This window comes from Arachis duranensis, chromosome 10 (genome assembly GCF_000817695.3).
Source record: "Arachis duranensis cultivar V14167 chromosome 10, aradu.V14167.gnm2.J7QH, whole genome shotgun sequence".
Taxonomy (NCBI): Eukaryota; Viridiplantae; Streptophyta; class Magnoliopsida; order Fabales; family Fabaceae; genus Arachis; species Arachis duranensis.
The window spans coordinates 69,690,274-69,704,494 of record NC_029781.3 but is presented as its reverse complement, the minus strand read 5'-3'; the positions used below and the strand labels follow the sequence as shown (position 1 = coordinate 69,704,494).

General features: G+C 34.0%; 1 pseudogene; it reads left to right on the top strand.

Annotated features, from left to right (window-relative positions):
* The first annotated feature begins 2,143 nt into the window (after positions 1-2,143).
* Positions 2,144-6,865, top strand: LOC127742969 (plasma membrane ATPase-like; annotated as a pseudogene).
* Positions 6,866-14,221: the final 7,356 nt, after the last annotated feature.

Here is a 14,221-nt window from a genome sequence, read left to right as displayed (position 1 = left end):
TAAAATTTTTATTTAAAAAATAAAAGCAGCTGTGCCTCATCTTCCCACCGCTAGTCGCTGTTCGCAACTGCTCCCTACTCCCTGTCAATCGCTGTCCTGCCTCCTCCGGCAGTGCTGAAGCTATTGTCTTGACTCCATCGTGGCTCGCTTTTTCTGCCTCTGCCTCTGCTTCTGCGTCCGATGCCTTCTTTGTTTCTGGTGCTCTTCTTCTGACCTTGTCTAAATGTGCGTCTTGCTTCTCTTCCATTGTCCAAGCTGAGCTAGGTTGTAAAGATGAGCTTTTATTATTATTATTATTATTATTATTATTATTATTGTTATTATTATTATTATCGGCATCACAAGTTCACAACTCATATTTTTTGCCAAACGTGATGAATATCATGTAATGGACCGAAAATGTTCATACTCATCAATAATAAAAACGGACAAAAAAATTAACTCCTTTAACAATTTTTTCAAGCTTTGAAATTAATCTACGTTAAGTAATTAATCAAGGTATAAAATCGACAAAATCCTGCACTCTTTATTGCTAAATCAGTTTCCTATCTATACAAATACGTATAGCAGAACAACGCGTCTTGCACAGTTATCCGCCAATTCGTTTCAGCAGCTGCTGAAAATTGTTTCAGCACCATAACATAACCCAATTATTTAAACGGTCCGGATACATGGAATGTTTTTTTCAGTGGATTTGAAGCACAGAAAATTCATGAAAGATGTGCGACCGGTTAAGTAGTTGCTCAGTACATATGCCTAGGAGATTTCTTTTCTGTGTAGCTAGAAACAAAGCTGGCTTGCCCTGTCCACCAATTCATCCCTTTTAACATTGGCTGCCTCGGTTCATCTGCATATATTCCTTCTCCCATTGCCAATTTTATTTTTCTTGAAAAATGTTAATAAGACAATTAAAAAAAGAAAAAGTATATAGAACCAAGAGATGATCAGTCAAAACTTAAACAACTTAATTATTTATAATGATTTTAATTAATTTTATTTATTTATATATTAAAATATTTGTTATTAATTAGTTTTAATGCCAAATTCAAGTGTGAAGAGATACGTTAAGGTATTCTTAGCTAGAATCACGGTGAAATCTCTACGGAACCTACTTCCTCTCCACGGTTGCAATAAATTATTTAAAAAATATATAAAAGAATATCTATTTAATATGAAAAAAACATTCTAATACTTAATAGAAAAAACATCCTAATGCCTAGCATAAGTACCATCTACGTAGAGGTTTTAGATTTATCTAAAAGTATTTGGCTGATTCTTGACTTATAGAGAGTTGGTTCCCTAGCATTATTGTTAAAAAAAAGCATGCAATAAATAATTACAAGTGAGAAAGAATCCGGTTTATCCTAACTCCTAATAATTATAATTAATGGGCATTAAGCTTGGAAAAAAAAAAGACACTAACAAGCACTGACTCTAGAAATTAAACTTGTATTATCGTAAAATTGCAAAAACACCAAATTAAAAAAAGATGAATTGAAAATTGAATAATTATTATCTTCCGTAAATATATGAAACCGATAAATAGTCAAATTCTCAAAAATCATGTTCTAAATCGCTCGAACCGAAAGAGCCGCAAAATAAATAGGTGGTACAAGACAATTTTAAACAAGCTCAATGCTTTTTTAACTGCAACAAATTTTATCAAAGCCTTCTACTCAAACCAAAGCCAATGCTTAAACCAAAGAAAAAGTGGAAAGCTATAAAAAAAATGGCCAAAGCTTGACTAACTATTAGATGAAATCAAGTTGGATATATATTAGAAAAACAATAATTTACACTCAACTTTATTTACTATGCAAATTGTATGTTTTTCGCTACATTGAAATTGAAGGTTGAACGTGGTTGGTATAGAGAGTGCAGAAAAGAAAAACTTGGTAAGGTAAGATTATGATCATCATTGCACGATTATTATTATTAGCACAACATAGCTAAGACACTGTTTCACTGTTAAAAATTTCATTGATTCGCCAAAAACATTGCCACTATCAATGAAGAAGATGATAAAAACAACAGCACCAAGTCAATTTAGATGGTTAGCTTTTCCAAAGGAATTAATGTCCCTCATATCGAAACACCTCACTACCACCATCGACCTTTTCCACTTCCGCAACACCTGCTCCACATGGCACTCCTCCATCCTTTCCTCTCCCACAGCCATCACCACCACCACCTTCCTTCTCCTCCTAAACACAGTGTTTGCTTCAGGCTCGATATTCCCCAATCTGGTACTACTGGACCACCAAAGATGTACCGAAGAATGAGTATCTCCTTAGTGGGATTACAAGTACAGTTGAGCTCCGGCACTAACCCAAATATTCAGCACTAAACATTTTTCACTCCAAGCCAATATCTATCTTTTTAAGCTTGTCATTTTTGGAAAAACACTTCTTTATCAAGGGTTAATATTGTCATTCACTTACTAACTAGAAGATAAAAAAATGTGGCTTACCTGTTCGTACGGAGAACATCAGTATTCCGGTAAAGTACAACAAAACATCTGATAATTTTCCTATAGTTATATATAGTTCTTCTTCTTTTTTGTGACTAAATTTAACCCACTATTAGTAATGTTATAGGAAAGTTATCAGGTGTACCACCTAGCGTTAACGGGTAGAAGTGTTTTTTTTTTGTCGTTATGCAAACAATGAAATTACAATAACATCTTCGATTTTTACTTAGGAAATTATGTGAAGGGTCAATTGTGAGGAAAGAGAACGTATGGGTAACAGTGGACCATCATTTTAAGAAGGGAATTTCACTTTGATGCATCGAGACAAAAGTGGGCAAAGTTAGACGGACAAATATTACAACTAAGGTTAGTAATAAACACACATTAGATGTAGATGATGTTTATGATGAAATATATACATGTTTAATAGTTTGCTTGCAATGGGGAATGGTGTATTGTGAGGCATTGATGGTGGTTTATTGAATATAGGATTGTAGGAGAGGTGGGTAATGCTGCTAATGCGATCGAAAGTATGAATGAGCGAACTGTGGTAATGTTGGGAGTGTGCTCGCAACGGGATCATTAGGAATTGAAATTTGGGAAGGGTTTGAGTGGGAGATTAAACGTGAAATAGCAATATCGTTATTTGTTGCATGTTAAGAGTATGTCGAGTTAATGTGAATGAGCATGAAATTGAAATTACTGGTTTCACTACAAGAGAAGTGGAACTTAGCAGCAGAAAATTTCCCGCATTTTGTCAAACCGCCACAAATTGATTGAGTGGCTGCAGTTCTTGTAGCGGGTTTTATCTCCGTCAAAGATCGGTCAGAATAGCTGCGGGTTTGTGTGTCAAACGCGGCCAATTACATACTACTCAAATTGTTTTCATAATCGAAATTAGAGGAAAGGGGGTAAACCTAAAAAGGGGCAAAGGTGCCAATCACCATCAGCTGCAGTCACTACATCATTCCTCGTCATGGATCTGCTCAAGCTGCCGCATAGCTCCTACGCGCGAATGGAAGGTGGAGAGGCATGTCCGCTGTTCGTCCTACTGCCGTGCACATCCCGGTGTCGTCGCGTGGCTTTCCAACCGCCCCGGTGTCGTCATCCTCAACCTTCCCCCTTGCCCTGTTGTGCGCCGCTTGAAAATATCCTCTCCCCGCTTACTGGTTCGCTTTCTCCCCCTTTTCTTTATCTTCCAATTTCATCTTTTGTCCTCGTACCTTTGTTTGAATTGAATCATTTTGATTGTTGATCGAATTTCTTTGCACCAATTTAATTTAATTGCTTGTTCTCAATTCGGTTGCTATTTTGGTTCGAACCCTAGTCCTAATTTAAGATATGCATCTTGGTCTTTCAGTGTAACTGTCTCAGATTTTTTTGTTGTTGTTGAGTTCCCTTGTGCTTCTTTGTGAATCCTGAAATTTTTATGGTTATCTATTGGCTTAGTTCATTTGGCTTTTTAGGAGTGAATTGAGAGAGCATCTTTTGACAAGAACTACAAAGCTACAAGAGAAGAGTGATGAAATGATGGCTTATTTGGATCTCCAATACTATTTATGTAGTTTTGTTATAGATCATGTTAGTTCTCTGATAACCATTCCTTGATGAGAAGGTTGCCAATTGCATAAGATTCTCACCAATGTTGGGTTTCAGACACTGGTAGATGTATTAATAGCTTAGAAGTTACGTGAAGATAATTACCCTCACAAGATGTACAAAATAATAAGTCAATCTTATGTATTCCATACTCAATTGAAGTCTTCATCAAATCTTTTAATATACTCTTGTGTTCTTATATGATCTAATTAATAGGTCAGTTAGATTTTATATAACTTCAGTTCAGCGCTTTTAATATATAAGAATATGAGACTGATTTTTCAAGACTGAAACAATAAAAAGGACAATTGAACTTGATCTTGAACTACAGCTTCTTGCTTCTTTTTCTTTTTAATTTATACTCATCATTAATTGGAATCTAGGTAAACTCAATCATGATGTTTCAAATAGTTATCAAGTTATAAACATACTTTTAGCGAATGTCACATTAATATGTTTAATTATATATAATTTACTCAGATACTTCTAGTGAATATAAAGGGTCTTGCAGGGAGTATAGTCACTTTGATAAATTGGTTGACTTCTTGGATGATCACAATGACCGCAAACTTGCTTTTGACATGGAACAATGCAGGTTTGTAACTTATGCATGTTTTAAGGTGTAATTCTCGTATGTATACCAAGGCAGAGTAATTTTTTTCACGCTAATTTAATTTATCATCACAAAGTAAGGATAAATTAGATTGACATGAGATTGTATGCAACTTCTAAAATTCTTGATTGTTTGTCAGTAATTTCTCTTTATTTTCTCTTTGATAATGGTAGAAAATATAATTTTAAATGCCACTTATAGTACGCATGATCAATTTTCCTTTCTATAGGACACCCATTATCCTCAAACTATAAGACTATAAAATCAAATGATTTTTTTTTGAAGTTTTCACAATGTAACAGTTCTTGTCTCAATCAAAGTAATGCAGCAGATTTGGTCATTTAAACAAATTACATAATGGATAATATGAATCTTCCTATCTCTTTCCTGCACGGACCACACTTAATTGTAGTAGGACATCATTGTTCCCTGTTTATAAAATGGCATTATTAAATAGAAGCAATTTGAATATTTAATTTTTCTAGTTTTATGTCTATTATATGCTTTATTATATAGAACAAAATCTCTAAATCTTCAATTGTCACTGTGATTGTGCTAACACCAAAAGCATGAATAAATAATTATGTTCTTGTTAAGGATTTGAATGTACTTGTTGATCAACTTATACTACTATTTTGATTTATTGTGTGTTTTGTAGTGAAGTTTTTAGTTAGAAAGTTTATATTTGGTAATATATACATATAAATGTGCAGTAGAATCTGTTCATTATTTTTTATGGTTATAAAAATAGGAGAAGAGGACACAAAATTCAGTAGATATCCAGGTAGTAGATCAACATGTAATAGGAACATACTTCTATTTTTATTTTTGTCATTGTGAGTAGTTAAAGAGTAGTTACAGTTTTATATTAGTTAGTTAATCTTTACCCTTTTTTATCTTGTTTTTTGTAAGACAAGTCTGTGATGTATCTATATATATCATCGCTGCTACTCATACTAATAAGAACATTAATAATAATACACTTCATTTCATGCATTCTAGCCCAGTCTCATCTTCTCTACTCACTAATTCTTTAATTTCATATCATCGCAGCAATTTTTTGGATATTTTAGTGTTCCAACATTGCAAAATTTTTTATTTTTGCTTGTCAGATATATGCAGTGTCAATCACCATTCGTATTGTGGTAAGTGTAGAAAATATGTGAACAACCAAAAATTCTTTTACATACCTAATTAAATAGTTCATATAATTTTATTTGATCTACTTTTTATTTTGTAATTTGATTTCATATTTATTGCATTGATTTGGAAGATTGATTTTGTACCTTTATGGTGTTGATCATTGCCATACTAAATGATGGTAAGATAATATTTTGCTGAATGACCTTCATATAGTTTGCTTGGACTGTTGTGTAATTTTTCAATGATATTTTCCTTCACCATTATCCCTTTAGGTACCATTATAACAATATCCAAGGATAGAGTGAAATCATCCCCACAACCTAATAGCTGGAAATTGAGGAAGATATTTGCTACTGGTATTGTGCTTGGAAGTTACTTGGCACTAATCACAGTAGTATTTTTCTGGCTTATAAAGGACATTGACTTCTTCTCGGTAATCAATTTAATTTCACATTTCTTTCAGTATATTTGGTTGTAGGTAGTAGATATAAATTTATACATTAGATTCATCTATGAAAAGTTCACATGTTATCACCGACTAGTGAAAATTGTGACAATTACCACCAGTAATTTTCTGTTGTTGCAGGAAAAGTTTGGTAGGTCTCTGAGACATAGCCTTGCAGAAATGATGGCAGCCTTTTACCTATAAGTCACTATTATTAGTCAGGCACTAATTTTCGTCACTAGGTCTTGCAGCAGGTCCTATGTTGAAAGACCTGTTCTTCTTCTACTGAGTTCTTTCATGATTGCTTAGCTGGTAATCTTAATTTTTTTTGTTCTCCTATCAGCAACCTAATATGTAAAGATATGTGTTGGCTTGCGTTTTCTTCTTTTGTAACTGAAAATTTTTCTGTAATTGGCAGGTGGCAACTGCTCTTGCAGTATATGCTAACAGGAGCTTTACAAGAATCAAGGAAATGGGATGAGATTGGACTGGTGTAATCTGGCTCTACAGTTTAGTGACTTATGTGTCTCTTGATTTGCTTAAATTTGTGATTACATATCTATCTATTATTTATTTACTATTTTTTTTATGTTAATATCTCAAGTTTAATAAATATGATGTAAAGAAAATAGGTTATAGTAAAGACAAATGGTATAAACCATTTGAGTAGTTAATCAATTTTTTTAAGCTCTTGTATGAAATTGTGGCGGTTCAAAACCGTCACATATTTTTTAAAAAACCTACATAAATTTGCGGGGGTTTTAAAACCGCCGCAATGTTTTTTAAAATTCACTGACAAAAATAGCAGCGATTTTGCAGCCGCCGCAAAATCAATTATCTGATTTGCTGCGGTTGTGCCAGCGGTTCATTAGAACCGCCGCAAAATTAAATCTTCACCCCCTAGTAGGCAACGCTTGTGAAATCACTGGAATTTCGTTTCGCGGTGGCAAATTCATAAAAAAACCGCCACTATTCAGCATATCTCTTGTAGTGTTTAATGATAGTGTTTGAGGTATATGGTTGTGAATTGTGCTTGTTTAAGTCAGGTTGCATGAAATAATTGCTTGTTGAAATTAGAATTGATGATATATCTTTGAAAATAATAATTTCAAGAGATGGTTGGTTTGACCCATTGAGCTTAGGTTGTGTGAAGGTCAGACAAAGTGATTCAGAATGGAAGAGGTTGTTGGGTCCTAGATGGAAGACGCATTTGTGGATGAGGCGGTATTGGATGGAGTGAAAGGGTGGAGGACGTTGCCTTCGAAGAGGTATGTGGTAAATAGGTTTGGTTAAAAGATGTATTTTACAATGCTGCAATGCAATGTGACTATGCAAATAGCTTCATTCATTAAGTTTGGCAATGTGGACTGAATAGCTGAATTAATTGTGTTTTCAGAAAATAGTACAAGACATGGGAATGGAAGATGATGAGGTTGAGGTAGGTGGAGGACAACAAAGTGTCAAAAATGGAACGAACGCAGCTGAAGTTGTGACAATAACGGCTAATGATTTTTTGCGAATGGAGTTCAACAATCCTAAGGAAGCTGCTTGTATATATGAAGAGTACAGCCGGGTGAAGGGTTTTGCTGTACGACAAGGTAAGAAGACAAAAAACAAGAGAGGGAAATTTGTGCGGATTACGTATTTGTGCAATAGAAAAGGTTTTTGGGATAAGAAATTGTTAGAAAAGCAGGATCGCAAAAGAGAGCACAAGGTTATCACCCGTTGTGGGTGTCCTACCGAGATACAGATAAAGCCAAGGATTGATACGGAAAAGTAGTTTGTGGCACGTTTTGTGGATGACCATAACCATGATCTTTTGCTCAAAAGTTTGTGGAGTACTTGCCTGCGCACAGGAGGATTTCAGATGTTGACATAGTGCACATGAATAGCCTGCGGCAAGTGGGAATTTCAATCCCAAAAATATATGAGTCAATAGCAGTACAAGCTAGGGGTTTCAACCGTGTATCATTCACCAAGCGAGACATGTACAACGAGGTTAGGCGACAACGGTCCTTGCAAAATGGTGATGTCAATGCAGCACTAAGGTTCTTGGAGGTGGCTTCTAGGAGAGATGAGAAGATGTATTGGAGGTACGAGGTAGGGTTGGTCAACACATGTGTGACTTGTTCTAGAGTGACGGTTGTAGTCAGGAGGATTTCAAATTATTCGGTGATTTTCTTGCCTTCAATGCTACACACGGACGAAACAAATACAATCTTTCAGTCGTTGTTTTCTCTGGGGTTAACAATCACAACCAGACATGTGTTTTTGCAACCGCAATGGTATCAAGTGAAACACAATCTTCGTATGTATGAGTTCTAAGAAAATTTCTTGAATGTATGGATGGTAGAGCTCCAAAGGCCATAATAACTGACATGGATAGATCAATGCGACTAGCTATCTAGGAGGTCTTTCCCGATGCTCATCATAGGCTTTACGCATGGCACCTACTAAGAAATGCTACTTCTAATGTATGTATGCTGAGGTTCACATCCTTGTTTAGGCACTGCATGCTAGCAGACATAAAGGTGGAGGAGTTTGAGTTGCAGTGGGAAGCGATGGTGAGTGAGTGTGGCGTGAAAGATTATGAGTGGGTGAAGGATTTATACTCAAAGAAATTGTTGTGGGCAGAAAAATTAAATATGAATATTAATTAGGATTAGATATAAAAGAGAAAAGAATTAGCCCTTCGGGCTCTTCTCTTCTCTCCTACCTCATTCCGCAATTTACAGTTTTATAGAATCCTATTTTTTCTCTCTGAACCATGAGCAACTAAACCTCCACTATTAAGGTTAGGAGCTCTGTCTATTGTATGGATTGATACTATTATTTTTCTATTTTAATTCATGTACTGATTTCTATTTCAAGAATTGTTTTTTTTATTTATCTTATGAATCTGGGTGGAACGGAAGTATGACCATTGTTCTAATTGAGTTCTTATATAACTTGGAAAAGCTCTTTACTTAAACAACAGCTTCAAAACAATTTCTCCTAAACTACTAATTATATGGACTTAACGGGATACATGACATATAATCCTCTTATATTTGGGTAATTAGGGTTTTTGTGGCACATAAACTAGAATTGAACTTCACCCTCTAATTGGAATTAAGTGACCAAGGAATTAGCGGTTGATGAAGGTTAGAGGAGACTAAAATGGTCTAAGGAATTAAGGTTTAGTCACATATAGTTTGCCATGAATTGAATCTTGCATGATTAAAATAGTTAATAAGAAAATTCAATCCAGAAGATAGATATCTCTGAAACCTTAACTATTTTCTCTATATATATTTCACTTTAATTTACTGCTTGGTTTTTGATTCTCTAAATTACTGTTTAATGCTTTTGAACCTTTAAACACAATTTTCTGTTTGTTTGACTAAGCTAATCACTTAACCATTGTTGTTCGATCCATCAATCCTCGTGGGATTGACCCTCATTTACTTGAGGTACTACTTGGTATGACCCGGTACACTTGCCGGTTAGTTTGTGGACTTTAAATTCTGCACCAATAATGCCCATGCCCAACAAAAAAAGGTAACTCATACAGATAATTATTGTTAAAATCAGATAACAGAAATGTTATTAAATGGAGCATTGTCTGCCAACTACTGCAAAGCGTTATATTCGATCCGTGCGTGTAGCGCCAACACTAACACACGTCCACCAACTATAATCACCAGTGCGTTTCTTTACCTGCTGAAAGATTCCCTCTTCAGCACAATAGCATTTCCCTTAACTATGAAGATATAAAGTAGATTATTTTAACAGTCTGGATACATGGAATGCTTCCTTTAGTGGACTTGAGGCACAGAAAGTTCATGAAAAATGTGCAACCGGTTAAGTATCGGAGTCTTTTGCATGTACTATCCCATCTTCATCAAGACGTCGGACAGCGGCACCCTAGTAGCGGAAGACGTCAGACAAACTACCTAAAGGCATTTTAGACCTCATGTTCAAGCACAAAGCAACTCAGTTTTAGGTAACACTTGGAACAATAATAATTGTCATGATACCATTTTTCTCATAAGTTTACACTGATAGGAAGAGGAGATAACATGAATGGTTATATCTCTAATACACCTTTTAAGCAAAAAATCTATTTTGAGTTTGCTTGACTCTTACATAGGCCTTCTTTTTTTTCTTTTATTTGTTTTATCCTTTTTTTTTGAATTTAATAAGGAGCGAGTTCTAGATCTTTTGGACATAAAACTCTGATACTATATTATGATATCACTTTTTTTATAAGTTTAAACTAATAAAAAAATAATATTAATAGTTATATCCCGAATAATAATAAATAATAATATAGTTGTGATTCCACGTGACGAAACATAGCAAAGTGACTGAGTGAGCATAAAAAATATAGTTGCTGCCAGGCTAGATCATACTATATATACTATGTACGAAAAAATTACAAGGAATTTATGAAGTCCTTAACATTGGAAAAATGGAAGTTGTTACGAAATTCGCCGTGTAACTAATAACTTTCAAAAACTTTTGGCACAAGTAATGCGTTTCACAATATAACAAGAATGAAACAAGGACAATAGTGCTACTGATACAATTCTTTGTATAGAAAAAATTTTGTATGCTCTTGGAGTTCACAAACGTATAACTGCCTATTATATTAAATTTGTAATAATGACTGAAAAATGTATTGTTTTACTATTATATGATACCTTAGGTAATCATGGCCAACAATTATCAGACAAATAAACTAATTACTGTCAGTTTTATTTTTTTAGCAGACAAAGCCTGTTTTAGTACAACAAATTCTCACAGATAAGAAATGAAGTAAAAAAAAAATAAAACAAAATAATAAATTCAGTTCATAGTTAAAGCAAAAATCTTGGGGGAATGGATCAACCATCGTTAGAAAGATTGAGACAGAAATTAAGTAATTGTTTAGTGTTGATTATTAGACAATACATTGCGATTTCTGACTTTCAAATGTGTTTGCATAATTTGATTAATAATATGGAAGCCGACAAGTAGCTTGGTTTTTGGCTCTAAGTTTGGCAATATGATCGGTATTTTCGTCTTTTATGTTTAATGTTTTATCGAACCGAGTACTAACTACTAAGTAGAGAGCAGCGGGCATATTTATTTATTAGACAAATTGAAAATTTTTGCTGAAAGCATATATTGTTAATACTTAATACTCAATATTGACGTCATCATGATCATTGCTGCTAATAGTTAATGTTTTGTTGTGTATCACTCAAAACTGAATGTACATATTTTCTCTGCACCTTATTTTTTTTACACTACCTTTAAGACAGAAAATAAAAATTGGGTAAAAATAAAAAAATAAATTAAATACATAAAAATATAAAATTATATCAAGATTAAATCTGATGAAGTAAAAAAATTGTAAAACTTAAATTTACTCATTTAAAATCATAATATTCAAACAATTTAAAAGTTAAATCAACATTTTAGCCATTATAATATTCTCAAACATACTATTATATATTTCTATATTTTACTATTCATATTAAACCGAGATTTCAAACCCTAGCACAATTTAACGAGAGACCAACAAAATTTCTCTTTGCCAAACTTGAGCTGCAATAATATATCCAGTTACAACTCTAACTAATCTAGTTCAATGAACCCAACTAACCCCCAAAACAAAAAAAAAACTAATAATATGCTAATTTGAATTAATCATCCTAACCACTTATGCCTCTCTTTCACCTAACAAACTTCCTATACGCGACTTTTCCTGTAACAATTGTCCCTGATTCTTAGTCACTAGAACATTTGGTGAGTGACAAGATCATGATCGCTAATATTCTTTTACTTTGGCGTTTGGTGGCGAAGCTACCCATTGCTGGTGCTGCAAGGAGCGGTTCTGATCCTGCGCAAACGACGACCTGTCGGAAGAAGAAGAGCAGCAATGCACCGCTTCAATGACGGATTACAAATCTTTAGTTCATACCAACTGCGGTAGAAAAATAGAATCATAGAACCCTCAATACTAGAGGTTGGAGGGAGCCTCCATTAATTTGATTTGTAGAAAAAAAAAAGCAAGAAGGTGAATAAATTTATGATTGACAACCTTAACAAATTAGATTAGGGGAGACTACAATTTCTCATTGGATATTTTTGGGCATCTAATTAGTAATTAGGTAATATGGGCCTAGCCCAAAAGAAAGAAGACACCACAAAATTCCAAAAGTCCAAAAGACCAGTACGAGCTTCAACCAGAATTAAAAAGACTGGTACGACCAACAAGCATGACGGTGGTAGTTAGACGTGTCAAGTGTAAATACGAGAGAATATGGTCTTCGTGCACTCGTTTCTTTCTCCTCTCCCCCAAAATCGAGTTAAACCTCAAAATGGTCCCTGAGATTGGTATCGTGCACTAAAATCGTCCTTGAGATTCTAATTGCACTAATTACGTCCCTGAGATTAACAAAAGTGCACCATGTTAGTCCCTGATCTATTTTTCATTAACAACGTGATGACATAGCTTGATGGCATGGATTGTTATTGACACGTGTCACTCCATGGTTTGGCCACGTGTAATTGTATGATTATGTGGTGACTAGTGACACATGGCATGCTGATGTGGATGGTTATACCATGTGTCACAATGGTATTTAGCCATGTGTCTGTTTGTGCCACGTGTCGCAATAGTATTCGTCCACGTGTCGTTCATTATGTCATCATTGTAGATGCACCAAATCAGTCCCTCACTCTGCATTAAGTGACTCATTTTAGTCCCTAAATTAAATGTCGTGCACCAAACTAGTCACTTCACTAATTTTTTCTCATTTTTTTAAAATTTAAAATTTTCAATATCTTAGATGCACTAATTTTAATTCTATTTTTTCATATATCATTTAAATACAAGTGTTTTCATAAAAAAATTTAAGATTTTAGTTTTAATTATATAATTTTTTTCTATAATAATTTAATATTGATAAATTTTGTAATATATAAGTATGTTATTATAAAAAAAAGAATTATATGATTGGTTAGATACATTTTTTCATCAAAAAATGTGTTTTTAATAAAAAATTAATAATTAAAATAAATAATTTTTTTGTTCTTATGAAATACACGTTTCTATTGTGTAAATGGACTAGACTGAAGACACATCAAGTACCTTCACTACCATCTCCGACCTTTTCAGTCTAGACAAAAGAGGTCGGAGATAGTAGTGAGCATACTTGAAATGCCTTCACATAAACTCCAAGACGAGGATTAGGGGTATCTGCAAGAGAAAAAATATTTTATAAAAGCACTAAAAGAGGTCAAAGATGGTAGTGAGAGTGCTTGAAATGCCTTCACGTTAACTCCAAAACGGCGGTTAGGGGTATTCGCAAGAGAAAAAATAATTTATAAAAACACTTATATTTAAATAACATGTGAAAAAATAAAATTGAAATTAAGACATTCAGAGATATTAAGAATTTTAAATTTATAGAAAAAGAGGAGAAGGTGAAGGGACTAGTTTGGTGCATGACATTCAATTTCAAGAACTAAAATGAGTCACTTAATGTAAAATGAGGGGCTAATTTGATGCATCTAGAACGATGCCATAATGGACGACACGTGGACGAATACTGTTGTGACAGTGGTACAACTATCTACATCCACATGTCACGTGTCATTGGTCACCTCATAATCATACCATTACATGTGGTCAAACCATAAAGTGACATGTGTCACTAACAACCTACATCATTAAGTTATGTCATCATATCGTTAATGAAAAATAGATTAGGAACTAACATAGTGCACTTTTATCAATTTGAAAGACAAAATTAATGTAATTAAAATTTCAATGATAATTTTGGTACACACCAATTTCAAAGACTATTTTAAAATTTAACTCTCCAAAATCCGTTGCTCTTAGAAATTAGAACATTGAAAAGTGTGAAAGCAAGGCACACATGGGATGAGAAAGAGAAAAGAGAAAGCGAGCCGTTGG